Raw genomic sequence first — 18,220 nt, forward strand, 5'->3', positions numbered from 1 at the left:
GGTCATTTCACACATTACTTATTGTTTAACAACTTGGTCACAGGCTAGTGCCACTTCACTACTACCATTACAGTCACTGTACAAACAAACACTTAAAGTTCTGGACAAAAAATCATTATGTTTTCAAAATACAACTTGTTGAGCTGGAAAAATCTGATTAAATATGTAAATGCTTGTCTCATGTACAAGATTATACAAGGACTGACTTCTCCCCCACTCAGTCAGTTTGTTACTACAAGAACAACTGCATATCATTGCACAAGAGGGGATTGTATTATCCCATTAAAAAAAATTAAGTCTGCATTTTTGGATAAAGCTGCATCAGAATGGAACTCCATCCCAACCGCTGTCAGAGAATTGGATACATACAGCTCATTTAAAACCCGTTTAAAGAAATGGTTAATCAGTACTCAGCTCTGTCAACACTGAAACTGAAATTGCATGTTGCTGGCCTCAGGCTGTTGTTACTAGTGGCATTCTTATTGCTAGTCTGCCCTTTTATACCTGCATGTATATCTGTTATTTGTGACTTTTTTGTATTATTATTTTTTTCCTTCTGGGCTAGTCTAATGTATACTGTGCATACTGCTATGTTTGTACTTTGCACCTGTCAGTCATTGTCTATGTATGTACTCATTATGAACTTTAAGTTGCACGTTTGCATTTTCTTTTTTTGTATTTGAAGTACATGAAGTCTGACTTCATTTTAAATGATTGTTAAATAAATTTTAGAATTGTTTTTTAAGTTTCATAGGTGTAACAACTGTCGAGGGACTACAGATGAAAATAGTCTTTTGGCTAACTCTGGCGCATTTGCATCTATGCTTATTAATGTGCACTGTCCCTGCTAAATTAAACTGATGAAATTTTAAAAAAATGATTGCGGCCATTATAGTCAATGCTCGTGAGTCCACCAGATGCGGCCGCAGCACATCCCAGAAGCGGCTCTCAGAGAATGGGTAGCAGGTCTATTTTTTCCGCACAGAGCAGATCGAACCAGGCAGGAAGCCAGACACAGAACGGCATAGAGAATCCCCTCAATTTTCAAAATAAAACACGCTGTAGAAACAGCGTAAAACAACAATAAACACGGTTTAAAAAGACACAAAAGAAACCCATTTTACCACGTAGCCCATTTAATCATTGTAGAAGCACAAAATGCAAACACTGGTTACCAAATGAACAAAATCTAAACATGTCAGCAAAATCAGTGAGCCATAACGCTCTGATTCTGAAATGCTCCTTGTGGGAAATGCAGCCTGAAGTTGACAGACTGAAACGGGGTCAGATAGAGCTGTGAAGAAGGTAGTAGAAGCACAAAAAGGACAAATTAATAACGAGTAAATAATGTGGGGCAGGCTGCACGCTCCGCTACTTAAACGTGTCTGAGATGCTTCCAGTGGACTTTGACGCCAGGCTATAGACACATCAAAACTGTGGTGCAGCCATGACGTGCCGTAGCTGGAGTCAGTGGATTCCAGGCATTAGTGAGCACTTCTTCTTTGCCGAGATAATCCATCCACCTCACAGGTGTGGCATATCAAGATGCTGATCAGACAGTGTGGGTATTTCACAGGTGTGCCTTAGGCTGGCCACAATAAAAGGCCACTCGAAAATATGCAGTTTCACTGTACTGGGGGGGTTCATAAACCAGTCAGTATCTGGTGTGACCACCATTTGCCTCACGCAGTGCAACACATCTCCTTTGCATAGAGTTGATCAGGTTGTTGATTGTGGCCTGTGGAACGTTGGTCCACTCCTCTTCAATGGCTGTGCGAAGTTGCAGTCAGGTCGAGACCCCGATGAGGACGACGGGAATGCAGATGAGCTTCCCTGAGACGGTTCCTGACAGGTTGTGCAGAAATTCTTTGGTTAAACCGATTGTTGCAGCTGGTCTCAGACGATCTTGGAGGTGAAGATGCTGGATGTGGAGGTCCTGGCCTGGTGTGGTTACATGTGGTCTGCGGTTGTGAGGCCAGTTGGATGTACAGCCAAATTCTCTGAAACGCCTTTGGAGGCGGCTTATGGTAGAGAAATTAACATTTCATTCACAGGCAACAGCTCTGGTGGACATTCCTGCAGTCAGCATGCCAATTGCACACTCCCTCAAAACTTGCAGCATCTGTGGCATTGTGCTGTGTGATGGAACTGCACATTTTGGAGTGGCCTTTTATTGTGGCCAGCTTAAGGCCTTTTATTGTGGCCAGCCTAAGGCACACCTGTGCAATACCCATGCTGTATGATCAGCATCTTGATATGCCACACCTGTGAGGTGGGTGGATTATCTCGGCAAAGGAGAAGCGCTCACTAACACAGATTTGTGAAAAATATTTGAGAGATATAGGCTTTTTGAGTTAATAGAGAAAGTCTTAGACCTTTGAGTTCAGCTCATGATGAATGGGGGCAAAAACAAAAGAGTTGCGTTTATAATTTTGTTTGTAGTGTAGTTAGTAGTGTGTGTCATGATCTCAACTGGAAGTAAGGATCAATTGTATCATAACATGTCTGATTCTTGTTGATGTTGAGTGTCATTAATATTTTATTAATGTCTCAAACCCCACATCTCGATAATGACATTTGATTACAGCCCTTTAAATATTGTGTGTCTTACAGCCTGACGTCTCATCTTCCTCTGTGCCATTGAGCTGTATTGTTGTCACAAAAACAATTAAAAACACATCAGTGAGCCTCTCTGCTGCACTGGGTGACATGCTCCTTCATCATCATGAACACACACACACTAGTTTATTTTGACTCGATCTCACATACACCGTCCTGCTGCCACAAATACTCACTGAAGCACCAAATGAGGATTAATCCACTGAGAAAATATTCCTCCTAAACGTTTTTGTGAGTTGTTTCAGTAGGAACTAATGGGCTTGAAGCTGAGAGCCATTGACAGGAAGTCAGGCATTGTTGTGAGACAGACTAACACAAAGTAAATATAACTGTAATGGAGTTGTTCTACCTTCCCTGTGGGTTGTAGAAGTTACTGAAATGAGAAGGCACCTGCTGTGTCTTGAGAAGCGTCGCTGCTTCTAGCCCCTCAAAAGTAATGCGTTCTGATGATCATGAAATTTTATTGTGATCATTTAAAAGAACAAAAAAGATAAATAAATAAGAATACAGTAGTTTAAAGGGCTAGAGACTTCGATGAGGTAAAGTATTGAATGCATCTTCATCCTGTGCCTGCAGCTTTGGACACAAGCAAGAGCAATGAGAAACAGGAGGAAGGAGCAGAGAACAAGGGATATCTGTGAATAAATATTGAAAATATGGTTTTGTGACTCCCATTTCACAAGGACAGCAGCAAGAGCTTTAAATCTCCTTCCTCTAGTGGATCACTCCTTGATGACTAAATTGGATTTAACAGGTGAAATCAATCTGCTGACCTTCAACGTGGTTTCCTCTTCTTAGAAAACAGCAGTTGGTCCTGAAGTTTGGAGCGGTTGGTACACCAGAGGGAGAGCAATGAAAGCTGGGTGGTTACATCAGGTTCTGTCCCACTCCTAACTAGCGGGCTCATGATCGCGGGCGAGTGAATGAGGAGTCAGCCAAGTTCATGTTTTGTGAGACCAGACTCATGATAATCTGACTCTTAAAAGCTGCTCATAAATACTTGTACTGTTTTGGCAACAGTCGTGTAATCTGTGCAGCTGGTGGCGAGCTCGGCCATCGGAAAAACTGACACCACCGGCGGCCGACACTGAACCTGTCTGACTGAGGAGATGAAGCAGGATACAGCACAGAGTCTGCACACAGACGAGTGGGATCCAGAAACTAAAGGAAACATTTGATTTTTTAACCACCGTCATTAAAAGTGCATGTTGTAGCTCAAAGCTGCTACAAGCCGCAATAATGATATTATCATCAGCCTCCACCGTACTTTGTGTTTAGGGTCAATTAAACCTGCATTCTTTCTAACGGCCAGCAAGGGGCGACTCCACTGGTTGCAAAAAGAAGTCCGAATGCAGTCTATGAAAAAATGTTTCTACTTCTCAGCTGATTTATTCCCTCAGTAAACACTTTCCTAATGACTTTATGGTCTAAGTCGCTAGTTTCAAGTCTTCTTCAACACAGCATGATGTTAATTTAGTAAATTATGGTCCTATTTAGAGGAAATTAGACAAGAAAGCAGGGGAGGCTTTAGGGCAGTGGTTCTCAAACTGGGCGGCGGGGCCTAGTGACACCTCAAGGGGTGCATGGATGTTGAAAAGACCAAACATTGCAAGAATGTGATTAAAGTGGTGGCATAAGCAAAAAAAAAGGGCTCTGGTGCAAGCAAGGGTATTTTGCTCACCTGAATCTTTTGTTTTATTTCATTCGCCTGCGTTTAATTGATTGATAAATATTGAATCCACTTTTGCAGGAGTTCGAAGGCTTGAACTTCTTTCGGTTTCCAAAGGTTGGTGTGATCGACAATTCGCTAGCACGGCTACCTGTCAGACAGAGCAATGCCGCTACACCTGCCAGAGCACGGGGCTCCGACAAATGCAGTATGGTCTGGCAAAAAAAAGTTCAAACAGGCTCAACTGTTGCTGCAATGCAACTTCATCAGGCAAGGCACTGCCTAGCCACTCACATGTTCAAGTGCTCAGTCCTGGTGGATTACTTTGTAACATGAAAGGCATATCGTAAAATCCTGTCTGTGTATCTCAAACAGCTGTGCAGCATTTTAGTCTCTGATAACCCTTCAAACGCATCACCGTTACTCAAACGGGACTTCCTGGAGCATAAGCACCACTCCTCTACTCACGCACGCCCTTCCATTGTTTTAACACAGAGCTGTTTTCGGTCTGATCTCTTATACAGTGCGAATTTGTTTGTCTACGTGTGTGTGTCAGTCCTGTCATGGATGGCCAACATGTCCAGGGTGAATCCTGCCTCTCGCACAGTGTACAAGATTAGCAGGTAATGAAGATAGATGGATAATTTCCCCTTACGTCTGCTCACAGTACACCCTGCTTACCTTATGGTAAGTGGTTAAGCCCATAATCATTAATATAAGAGCTCATTGAGTAGTATAAACAACATCTGTTGAGGATCTCCTTACTTCCTTCTGTGCTGTCCGTCCACTCAGGTCTTATTTTTGTAGTTTAGTCCATCATTTGTATGAGCAACACGTTAGTTACCGCGTTATTATGATGGGTTAAGAACAGTCAGTCAGGCGATCTGAGAAATTGGAACAAACCAACAGTTTATCCAGATTATCTAAACCACTTTAGAGGTTAAACTGAAAGTGAGAGCACTGGAAATGCAACCTGTGATTTTTATTTTTACATTGTGGGATTGGGGATTTGATTGACAAGTTTTAATGCATAAAGATAGCCCCTTTGTTTGGGGCTGCTGTTACTTGACGTTTTGTTGTTTAACTGAATTATAGCAATGTTGCCTTGTCCAAAGTGACCTGACTTCAGCTTTGTTTGTCACAGCAATAGAGACATTTATCTGAAAGCACTGCATCAAGTAGTTCACTAAGTTCACCCCATTCATTACCTATGGGTCATGACCGATTTGCTTCTTGAGGCAAAGTAGCCCAAAGTGTATAAAAACACCCGAGCTAGTTGTTTTTGAATGTACAATCCTACACACCAGAGGCGAAATGATGGCTCATATGAATAAAGTGTGTGTGTGTGTGTGTGTGTGTGTGTGTGTGTGTGTGTGTCTTCATGCTTGTGAACGCAGCCCAAACAGAGCCTTTGTTGGAGGTTCAGATCCAGTTAAACAAAAACGCCATCTGGCACAGAAAACACAGCGGAGATTTAATACAGAGGATTGGATGAGGAAGACCTGTGTGTGCGTGTGTGTGTGTTTGTGTGCGTGTGTGTGTGTGTGTGTGTGTGTGTGTAATCTGGATTTCAGCTTTGTTTTCATACAAAATCTGGAGTGAGTGCAAACAAACAGTGATCACAGAGCTCAGTGTGTGTCACTGAATGCAGCCTGTAAAATCTCAAAAATCCATTACATTAAATTAAAGAGATTTTGACTGTTTTGAATCGTGACTAATTAACCAATAACATGAAACAGAATATTCTGTAATAGAGGTTGAATCTACCATTTATAAAATTAAACACATATAATTTGGACTGTGTGTGTGTGTGTGTGCTGTAAAATATAAAGAGCTGTGAAAACTGTCGAAACAGCAATTTGAAATGGACATTTATTTTAAGAGGGTGAAACTTTATTAAATAACACATCTTAATTTTACTGAAGGATTCTGCCAGATTTCTGTTTTTCTTGTGACTCTAAAGTTAAATCATTACTGTCACGAGGAAAATACTTGGAAGAATTGGGCAACCATTTATAAACTGCCTTACGACTGTAGCTCCTCAGCCAGCAGCAGAACCAGGACTGGATTAGCAACTGGGCAAAACTCCAGACAGCCCCAAGCTCACTGTGTGTCAACTGTTTTCTGTTGTATAAACAACAAAAACACAATATTAACTGACTTAATGACCTATTATCTGATCTTTAGCACATATTGAAGAGGGGCCTGTGTCAAAATTTAGTTTAAACACATAGTTTAAACTAAATTTTGACACAGTGACCCTTCTGTGACTTATACATTGCATATTGCTGAAATTATCTGTTTAACTGAATGACACACAACAGATCTGGAACCATAGAAAACTGCGGAAAGAGGCCCAGCGGCCAATTTTTCATTCCCATGTTCAGCTTGTTAGAGGCCTCTGAAAAGTTACATAACTGTATGAAAACAATGAGCACCTTAATAACCTTAAACACATGCAGACAACAAAACAAAATGCTTGATAAACACTTAATCTGCAGCAGAATTCAGCCTCCTGACAGTAGAAACACAGCACATGCAGCAGACGCACACACGACGTTACCACTAACCGGCTGTTTGATTCTGCTCCTCTTCCTGCTCTTGCGGAAGTTGGAAACAATGGACCATCCTCTAATGACCTCTACTTTAAATGATTTTCGGCCATCTCGCATCCTGCGTTCACCTGCTGGACACGCGCGCTCACACGCTTGTAATGCGCTCGGCGTGCGGTGCAAGATATTAGTGGTGGATAAAGTTAGCCACCTTTGTGTGCCGAGGTGAAACCATAATTATTAGGCTATAATGTACGTTGAAGTAGAAAAAAATGGTTGCACTGAATCATAACTAACTCAGCTGGGAACAAAGCGCGTGCTAATGATGAGGGCCTGCCCCGCAGGCAGCGCCCGCAGCCTGTGGCCTCGATCTGCTGTAGCCTTTTATTCTTCAGTGTTAAAGTTTAATATTCACATTTGTGCAGATCGCTGACTGACTCATATGTTTTTTTCTACCAAAAAGAAAATTACCAACTAAAGGTATTCTACCTAATGGTGCTTTGGTGAAATCCGCAGGCCTGCAGTGTGTGTAGGTTTGACAAGTATTAAATCTCTAGACAATGTGCAGATTCTCTCCTTTTATTATTTCTCTCCAAATTTCCACCTCCAAAAGATTTTCAGCGTGATTCCTGAAGTATACAGGAACAGATCAATGCACAATTACACACACAAACAAACTCAAAATGTATATTGTACATAAAACAGTAAATGCGGACAATGTACATTTAGAAAATAATATAATAGTAAATTCGTTCAGTTCCCCCAGTGTCTTCACCTTTCAAATAAGCACTATTATCTATTTCACCAAACACAACATACATTTTACATCACAAAGTTTCAAAAGATAACAAATACGAAAGGCTGAATTTGGAGAAATGTGTCAAAAATGATGCACATGACAAACGGTGAAATGGTGGAGCTGCAGCTGAAGTTCGGGATTTCAGAAATGCTGAATTTATTAATTTAACTGTTCAGTTATACTTTCTGTAAATTATATATTCCTACATGGTGTAAAACCTGTTTCAGAGAATCCCCCACACTGCCAGGAATTTAATTCTTGTGGACAAATTAGTGATTATCCTCATGTAATGTGCATTTATTTAATTGTTATTTGGCATAAAGACAGGCTTTAAAACCTACCAATGTAATGAGTGTGTTATTGTAAAACGTTAAAATCACCACCAGACCTCATAATCCTCAATGACAGCATTAAGAAGCCATAAAAATATGGAGTGTTAATATTTTACTCAGTGTAAATATCAGTTAGCTTCCAACCAGATGATACAGAAAATGTGACTTTTTTGCATTTAAAGCCAGTTGAAAAAACATTTAGGGGTTTATCGATCAATTATTATCCTTGTTTTGATTGTGATTATTATTAGTCTGCTTACTTACTTACACCAGTGGGAAAATGTACAGGTTTAATTGTGCTGCAGAACTGACAGTTTCCGACAGGAGGCGCTCTGGTTACAGCATCAGACTTGCCGCCTCAAGGCGGTGTTTGTGTGTGTGTGTGTGCGTGTTTCCTGCTCGGCACAATGATTTTTATTAGTAGACAATAGCAGTGAGTTCAGTGCTTCATCCTCCACCCCCCCCCCCACCCCCCGCCTCCCCCAAAAAACACACACGTGAACGCACACTTATCGCGCACGCGCTGTGTTTGCCGACATGAATTCAAACTATTACTGTCGTTGAGAAAACAAAGCAGAGGAGGCTGCCTGCCCTCACTGCCTGTGCGCTTTTACGCACACGCACAGGCGCGCGCACACACCCAGACAGACGTGCGCTTTTACGCACAAGCTCAGGACGGGATTTTACCCACATGCACAGGGAGGAGGGAGCATGACGCACGACACAATTACATGAACGAATTTCGGTAGAAGTGCACGCGTGAATACCGAAAGAGAGGAAGAGAGATTAAAGAGGGTAGATAAAAATGACAGGTTTGTGTTGTTGGAGACATTAAAGGTCGTCGGTCTCATCTTGGAGACGGAAAGACGGAGAAGAAGAAGCAGAAAAGAGGATTTGTTGACAAAATCACCAAGTTGGAGAAGCTCCTCCTCTCCGTGATGTAGCCGCGAGTCGGAACCTCCTTAATTACTAATTTCTCCACATCTAAGCCACGCTCTCTCCCTCTCTCTCTCTTTCTCTCTCTCTCTGTCTGTCTGTCTCTATTCTCTCTACTCCTCCTCCATCCATGCATCTCTCATCCTGACCCTCGTTTCTCTCTCCTCTCTGGCTCTTTCGTTTCCAGCCTGGATAACGGAGGTGGACGAGCTTGGAGTTGTTGTTGTTGTTGTTGTTTTTTTTAATTATTATTTATTCCTCGTTTTTGGGAGACCCGCCACCGGGCATGGAGGATGTAAAAGACCCGCCGACCGTCCATCGGTCCTCCTCCTTCAGCATCAAGAGCCTCCTGCTGCCCTCCAAGTGCGACAGACCGGACTCCGCCGCTGCTGCTGCTGCTGCTGCCGCTGCCGCCGCCGCTGTCGTCGGCATCCCAGTGACCCTCTCTCCTTCACCGGGCTCGGACTCCGAGAAGTCGCTTGACCCACCGGAGGTGGACTCCGCAGCCGCGGTACTGGATCTTGAGAAACCGGGCAAGGAGGAGCAGGGGGAAGAGGAGGAGGAGGGCGGAGGGGGAGGCGGAGGAGGGGACGGCGCTAAGGCCACATCGGAGCAGAATACTAACAGTAATAATAGCGGTAAAAACGGGAAATATGACAAACCTCCGTTCAGCTACAACGCCCTGATCATGATGGCCATCCGGCAGAGCCCCGAGAAGCGACTCACGCTGAACGGCATCTATGAGTTTATCATGAAAAACTTCCCGTATTACCGGGAGCACAAGCAGGGCTGGCAGAACTCCATCCGGCACAACCTGAGCCTCAATAAGTGCTTCGTTAAGGTACCCAGGCACTATGACGACCCGGGAAGGGGAACTACTGGATGCTGGACCCGAGCAGCGATGATGTTTTCATCGGGGGGACCACCGGAAAGCTCCGCCGGCGCTCCGCCACCTCCCGGGGCAAACTGGCGATGAAGCGCGGGCTGCGCTTCGCTCCTCTCAGCCTGGGGATTAACGAGCGGGCGAACAACCCGCTCTACTGGCAGATTTCTCCATTTCTCTCCCTGCACCATCACCACCACCACCACCCGCACTACAACGGATCTTCACCCGGGTTTTTGAACCAGGCGGCCGGCTACGGGTCGCTGCTGCCCGCAGTGGAGCAGCTGAGCAACGGGGACCTGGGGCGCTCCATCCTCGGCGGGTCGGCCGCCGGGGCGCTGGGCTTGACGAACAGTTACGGGATGAGCACGTCGCCGGTAGGTCTGCTCTCCGGTCAGACTGCCGGGTATTTTGTCTCAGGGTCCCAACACGCTGCTGCAGGGGCACCGGGGCCGCCGGGAGGAGGACCCCCGCCTCCTCCGCCGCCGCATCTCCAGCAGGGCGCACCGGGATTCGGCGGTCTGGCATCCAGCAGCTCCCCTCAGTCCCTGCTGTCGGACTCCCTCAGAAACAGCTCCCTACCGGCCTTCTCCCCGGGCGTGTCCGCGGGATTCCCCGGGGTGCTGTCCCATCAAAAGCGAGTGACCCCAAACGCTTTCCTGAACTGAACTCCCCCCCTCCCTCCCCCTCCTCCCCCTTCACCATCACCTCTCCGTAGATGGCACCGGGACGAGGACGCACAAAAGACGTCATGTTAAGGGCAAATGATAAGTGGTAAATATCAAACATTGATCGCAAAAATATATATGAAGTGAAACTTTTTGGCCATATTCTGCCCCGAACAGCAACGGGTTTATTTAGATATTTCTTTCGCATTTTACTGAAAAAGGGACAAACTTTTGTTACCCGCGGGTTGTACAACTGTAAACTAGACTTGCCAAAGGTAACACTTTAAGTATATTTCAAGCTATTTATATCTTGTACAAAGATTTTCAGTACTTTCTTTGAGTCTTTTATTTATGTTTTGTATTTATTGTACAATGTATTTAAATTCTATTTGTCAGTGTATACTCATCAGTATTGAGGAAAGGGGGGAGGGGGTGGGGATAAGACATAGCCTCCAGGGTTAATAATTATTTATTAATTTTTGAGACAATCAAGGAGAGAAAAAAAAGACAATCAAAACTTTTTCTTTTCTCTTTTTTTTGGGGCGGGGGGCTTTTGAAAAAGTAACAAATGAAATAAATAAAGCCTTAAAATCAGCAGAAACAATCAGGGGTTTTGAGAGGAAAAATAAGCCTACAAATCATATCTCTACTCAGGTTTGACCCCGGACAGGCCTAATGATGATAATAATATGACTAATAATACAACTGCTCTCTGTGAAGAGTTTCCTTCCAAAATAATCATATCCAAAAATGAATCGAACTTTTTTTCAATGTGGCAGAACTGAAGTTAAGCTAATAATATCCGTACTGCTGCTTTTCAGTGCTAAACATGATTTTTTTTTTTTTACTAAAACCGCCCGTTTTAATAAATAAATGGATATAAACATTTTTGGAATAGAACTCTTCATGTGTAAAATTATGCAAAACAACGCAGCTGTAACACGAGTTTTTGTATGTTTTCTGTTCATCAATTCCCAGATTGTCCTCGGTTGAGTTTGGTTTGTGTGTGTGTGTGTGTGTGTGTGTGTGTGTGTGTGTTTGCAGGCCTGTATCAGCGTAAAACCATCTGCGCATGTGCGCTAAGGGCCACCATAAAAACACATAACCTCTTAATTTAAAAATACAAAAACATTACTTTTATCACTTCATGACCTGCTTCAGTTAAACATCCCTGTCGGAGGGTGGCGGCCTCTGCTGCTCCATCAGACCCTGCATTTTACACACACACACACACACACACACACACACTTATATACAGTTGAGGTCAGGTGAAAAACTTTTATCTCCAAAATACCACATTTTTATGAGGAAACTAATAAAAAACAGATTTATTGAGCATGAAGGTTCATTCTTGACTTTGGAAATTGTAGTTTAAGCTTTACCAGAGCTTTCACCCGCATCTCATGGCCTTCACCACAGAGGCAATTTCAGTTTCAATTTAATTTTGATTGGACAACTGTGCATTTTGGTTTTATACACCTGAACAGCTGAAAAATTTGCAGCATCAGAGCAGCTCAACTTGTACAAAAGCATCACCACAAGTTAAAATATGAGTTTTAAAACAATGCAATAACAGCTTAAAGGCCTTTTAATGTAATGTAAGTACTTTTTAAATTTTGATTTCTTGGGAGTGAAAGCTGCACAGCAAGCTGCAAGGGCATCATTGAAAACCTGCATCAGCTGACAGCAGGACAGGCCGCCATTTACAATCTGTTACAGATATTAATGTTTTGTTTGAGTATGTTACGCAGACCCAGTTTTTAGTGAAAAAACAACTACATGTTGTAGATTTAAAAAAAAAATGGGGAAAATAGAAATTTTTTTTTTACACAATTTTTTAAACTTTATTTTAACATGTGGTATTTCATAAAGAGCCAGTTATTGTTTTTTGTAGCCCAAAAAATGACTAATTTTATATTTATATAAGCACACATAGATGTCTTTTCACCGCAGACAGGTTCATTTGGAAATACTGATTATATGAATCAGTATTTTTTCTGAAACTGATAAAAAAATAATTTTATTCTGCAATAAATAATTCATTTGAAATATTTATTTGGCAAAGGTTAGTTAGTATTTAATTACATAAATCACATGACACAAACTAACTTATATAATCCACTGTTTAAACAGTGTGGCTACTAAAGTAATAATAACTAAAAACAAAAAAACTGAAATAGTGTGAACTTTTACAATTACACAAACTTTTCTTTATCAGATAATACATGTAAAAAGAATATATTCATTTATCATTGGGCATAATTTTGCAAATCATTGATCTCGTCATGTTTACCAAAAAAACGCAGAAATGCATTTTAAATCAGCGAGAACCTGGTGACTGCCTTAGAATAAAAACATAAAACCTGTTTATGCAATTTTTTTTATTATAAGCACACCAATCGAGTAGCGTTTGACTATCAGAGTATCGATCGCTGTGGTATCGATCGGTCCGTCCTCAGATCTCAGGTCAGTGCTGTCTGGGCTCTGCAACACAATCCCGATCAAATAAAATTTGCCTTTTGCAAAAATAAAGCAAAGAAAGACTCCAGTAAAGAAGACGAGGCAGCAGGTTAGGTTGGTGATATTTTACAAAACAGGATATGTAGCCTCCGTTAAAGCAAAACATTATACATTTTAATACAATTTTAGAAATAAGATAAAGTGAAATTCTAATGGCAATTATTGGAGAAAACAAAGACATTTAAAAACCTAAAATTCAGGTCTAAGTCAGGCTAAAATCGTCCAGTCAGAGCTGGCATCAATATTAAACTGCACGGTTGAATATGTTGATTTTTCTTAAAATTACCGGCTTTTTGGGGGCCTTTTATTGCAAAAATAAATATAAAATATTGAAAGTAAATGAGTTGCAGGTTGGATTTAATTTAAATTGATTTAAATGAATTCATTGTGTATTTTGCTGGAGTTCTCTGCTGACATTTCAAACAGCTGATTGTGCAAACAGGAAACAGGAAGCTGCTGAATGACCGCTTTCCTCTCCCTTTTTTATTCAAACTGTTATTTTTTTACAGTGCAAGACAGAAAAAACGTATTTAACCTCTGACTGAAATAAAAATCCTCCTGAAACTGAAAAAGAGACCGACCTTGTTGTCACACACAAAGCTAACACACAGTAAGATCCTACATGCAGGTAAACAAACACAAAATAATAATATATAATTGGCAAAATAAGAGCTCAAACACAGTCCAGCGAGTTTGACTGAGCCTCCTTACATTCAAATACTAAAATATTAGAAACAGCAGAAGTAGATGCAGGATGCAGACTGATCCACACTCTGAGGTTGTTTTTTTTTTGAAAAATCTCTCTCCATGTCACTTTCCCCCCCCATTTTGGTTTTGTATAAAAATTGGTTTTGGAGGTTTTTATTTGTTATAATGTTTTGGGTTTTTTTGCACTTTTGTTGTTAGCGTTCACTTATATGTGTGAAGTCTGTACCGTCTACTTTGTTGCTGTCTGTTTTTTTCCCCCTTCCCCCAGAGAAACTAAACTTGATTAAAAAGGATGAAATAATCTGAAGCAAGAGTTTCTGCCTGATGATGTGTGCACAGGAACAAAAAAAGAGAACAATACATACAGAGAATAAATAAGTGCATCTCTTACTTTACACCATTTTTATGCACTGAGGAAGAAGCGAAAAAATACCCGAGTGTGTTGATTTTGTATTGTATTATTTATTTTTTAAAGTTACTCATCTGAGTTTATTGTTTTAGAAGTTTTAGAGTAACTTTGATTTCTCTACTATTTGTTTTCAGTATTTGAGTATAATTTCTTTGAATTACTTGCTGTGAGATTTTATTATGGGTGACTTTTATTAGCTTTTGGAAGAATTGTTAATTTAATTATCAGTATTAGTAGTTCTAAAAATCTGTTATTAAAAAAACACAAGTGAGAGGTGAAGTGAGATCGATCAATCACTTCTTTTCTGTATTGAGCGACTCTTGCAGCCTGATATGTTTCATGAATAATGTTTTCTTCCTCACCATTTCAGGAGATTAATATATTTATATATATGTATATATATATACACATATATATACATATACACATTTAGAACATAATTTCGCAGACAATGCTTTTTCCAAAGCAACTTACAATAAGTACATAGATCACTGTTGGTAGAGTAAGGATATATATATATATATATATATAGTAAGGATTATTATGAGGTATATATTTGTATTTGTTACAAGGTTAATGAGTGTCTTCTTTATTTGTGATAAGAGCTTAAGTTTATATCTTTTTCTCACAAGAGAAGTATTTTATCTATATTTGTTAGTGTGGCCGTCAGTTTAGCACTGTGAAATGTCATATTTTAAAACTCCTACAGGCCTCGTTATGCAGCAATTTGACTTGGAGTGTGCGTCTGTAAAACTGGAAAGTGTTTGAGGTTCATTTCAGCGAGTTTATGATTGTTGTGTTTCTCTGTTGTCTGATTTCAGAGCTGTCCAAGCCCAAAAGTACAAAATTCATTCAGTGAGCCTGGAGTTTACACACAGGTTGAACTTTGCTGCTTGGACTCAGCAGTGTGTAATGTCATGTGACCCATCTCTGTGTGTGTGTGTGTGTGTGTGTGTGTGTGTTCGTCCTCTAGCAACAGTCAGCTGTACTGACCTAAAAATAAGAAGAGGCTAAAATTAGAGGAAAGGAAATAAGATCAGATACAGATAAGTCTTGTTTTTAATGTAATTTGTTGTGTGTCATCCCTTAAATTAAATTCAATTTTATTTATATAGCAGACTGTCCTGTCAGTGTAAATGTGAGATAATGCATCATCAGATGTTTATGGGGCTTATATTATTCCTACAGTATTTATATTATAGGAATAATACATGGCAGGACAGGACAGAACCCTTATTATACAGTCTTACAGTGGCTATTAGTCATTTTATGGTCCTAAATAGTGAAGTTACAGTAGAGTTACTCTTTTATTTTTGCTTCAGTGATTAATGTGCCTATGGTATTTTCAGCAGCTGTAGGCATTTGTAAGTTATATGAATCATATCATATCGTCTTTAATAACCTGAGTTCAAAAATTGCATATAACAATATAACTTTTTTAATTACTACAGTACAATAGAAAGTAAAGACAAAGTAAAAATAAACAAACAAAAATACATCAGCATGTGGCAGCCAAAGCTACAGTAGAATACTGACTAAATAATTAATTATTAATGAATTAATTCTAAGTAATTCTAATAAATAAAGTTATCGTCAGTGCGGGAGTCGCGTGTTAGTCGTCGATCACAGTTTGCTGCATTTTCTCTGCAGAACCTTCAAATTAAAACAGGTTTTTGTGGTAAATTACAAAAACTGCAGGGGCACAAAGTGAAGAGTGAAAATTGGTGAAATTATTCGGACAACACTTTTCTCTCCTCGTCTGTGTTCACTTCTTCCTGTCTGAGTCTCTGCTCGTCTACCTGTCTGTCTCCGAGTCTGAGTGTCTGTCTCCGAGTCTGAGTCTCTGCTCGTCTACCTTTACAGTCTCACTACAGTACTTTATGGTATCACTACAGTACTTTATGGTATCACTACAGTACTTTACGGTCTCACTATGGTCTCACTACAGTACTTTATGGTATCACTACAGTACTTTATGGTATCACTACAGTACTTTACGGTCTCACTATGGTCTCACTACAGTACTTTATGGTATCACTACAGTACTTTATGGTCTCACTATGGTCTCACTACAGTACTTTATGGTATCACTACAGTACTTTATGGTATCACTACAGTACTTTACGGTCTCACTATGGTCTCACTACAGTACTTTATTGTATCACTACAGTACTTTACGGTCTCACTATGGTCTCACTACAGTACTTTATGGTCTCACTACAGTACTTTATGGTATCACTAAAGTACTTTATGGTCTCACTATGGTCTCACTACAGTACTTTATGGTATCACTACAGTACTTTATGGTCTCACTATGGTCTCACTACAGTACTTTATGGTATCACTACAGTACTTTATGGTATCACTACAGTACTTTACGGTCTCACTATGGTCTCACTACAGTACTTTATGGTATCACTACAGTACTTTATGGTATCACTACAGTACTTTACGGTCTCACTATGGTCTCACTACAGTACTTTATGGTATCACTACAGTACTTTATGGTATCACTACAGTACTTTACGGTCTCACTATGGTCTCACTACAGTACTTTATGGTATCACTACAGTACTTTATGGTATCACTACAGTACTTTACGGTCTCACTATGGTCTCACTACAGTACTTTATGGTATCACTACAGTACTTTATGGTCTCACTATGGTCTCACTACAGTACTTTATGGTATCACTACAGTACTTTATGGTATCACTACAGTACTTTACGGTCTCACTATGGTCTCACTACAGTACTTTATGGTATCACTACAGTACTTTACGGTCTCACTATGGTCTCACTACAGTACTTTATGGTATCACTACAGTACTTTATGGTCTCACTATGGTCTCACTACAGTACTTTATGGTATCACTACAGTACTTTATGGTATCACTACAGTACTTTACGGTCTCACTATGGTCTCACTACAGTACTTTATTGTATCACTACAGTACTTTACGGTCTCACTATGGTCTCACTACAGTACTTTATGGTCTCACTACAGTACTTTATGGTATCACTAAAGTACTTTATGGTCTCACTATGGTCTCACTACAGTACTTTATGGTATCACTACAGTACTTTATGGTCTCACTATGGTCTCACTACAGTACTTTATGGTATCACTACAGTACTTTACGGTCTCACTATGGTCTCACTACAGTACTTTATGGTATCACTACAGTACTTTATGGTCTCACTACAGTACTTTATGGTATCACTACAGTACTTTACGGTCTCACTATGGTCTCACTACAGTACTTTACAGTCTCACTACAGTACTTCATGGTATCTCTACAGTACTTTATGGTATCACTACAGTACTTTATGGTCTCACTATGGTCTCACTACAGTACTTTATGGTATCACTACAGTACTTTACGGTCTCACTACAGTACTTTATGGTATCACTACAGTACTTTATGGTCTCACTATGGTCTCACTACAGTACTTTATGGTATCACTACAATACTTTACGGTCTCACTACAGTACTTTATGGTATCACTACAGTACTTTATGGTCTCACTATGATCTCACTACAGTACTTTATGGTCTCACTACAGTACTTTACGGTATCACTACAGTACTTTTTGGTATCACTACAGTACTTTATGGTCTCACTATGATCTCACTACAGTACTTTATGGTCTCACTACAGTACTTTACGGTATCACTACAGTACTTTATGGTATCACTACAGTACTTTATGGTCCCACTACAGTACTTTATGGTAACACTACAGTACTTTACGGTCTCACTATGGTATCACTACAGTACTTTATGGTATCACTACAGTACTTTATGGTAACCCTACAGTACTTTACGGTCTCACTACACTACTTTATGGTATCACTACAGTACTTTATGGTCTCACTATGGTCTCACTACAGTACTTCATGGTCTCACTACAGTACTTTATGGTAACACTACAGTACTTTACGGTCTCACTATGGTCTCACTACAGTACTTTATGGTATCACTACAGTACTTTACAGTCTCACTATGGTCTCACTACAGTACTTTATGGTAACACTAGAGTACTTTACGGTCTCACTATGGTCTCACTAGAGTACTTTATGGTAACACTAGAGTACTTTACGGTCTCACTATGGTCTCACTAGA

The 18,220-nt window shown here is 40.4% G+C and overlaps 1 protein-coding gene and 1 pseudogene across 1 annotated transcript in view; both read left to right on the forward strand.

Moving 5' to 3' along the window:
* Positions 1-18,220, forward strand: part of slc30a6 (solute carrier family 30 member 6) — a gene marked incomplete in the record, with an annotated part of 262,873 nt that overhangs the window by 82,247 nt on the left and 162,406 nt on the right.
* LOC119911511 lies at positions 8,563-10,571 on the forward strand (annotated as a pseudogene).

Source organism: Micropterus salmoides, unplaced genomic scaffold, assembly GCF_014851395.1.
Source record: "Micropterus salmoides isolate LMB-PRFRI ecotype aquatic unplaced genomic scaffold, ASM1485139v1 Ms_hic_scaffold_2, whole genome shotgun sequence".
Lineage (NCBI taxonomy): Eukaryota > Metazoa > Chordata > Actinopteri > Centrarchiformes > Centrarchidae > Micropterus > Micropterus salmoides.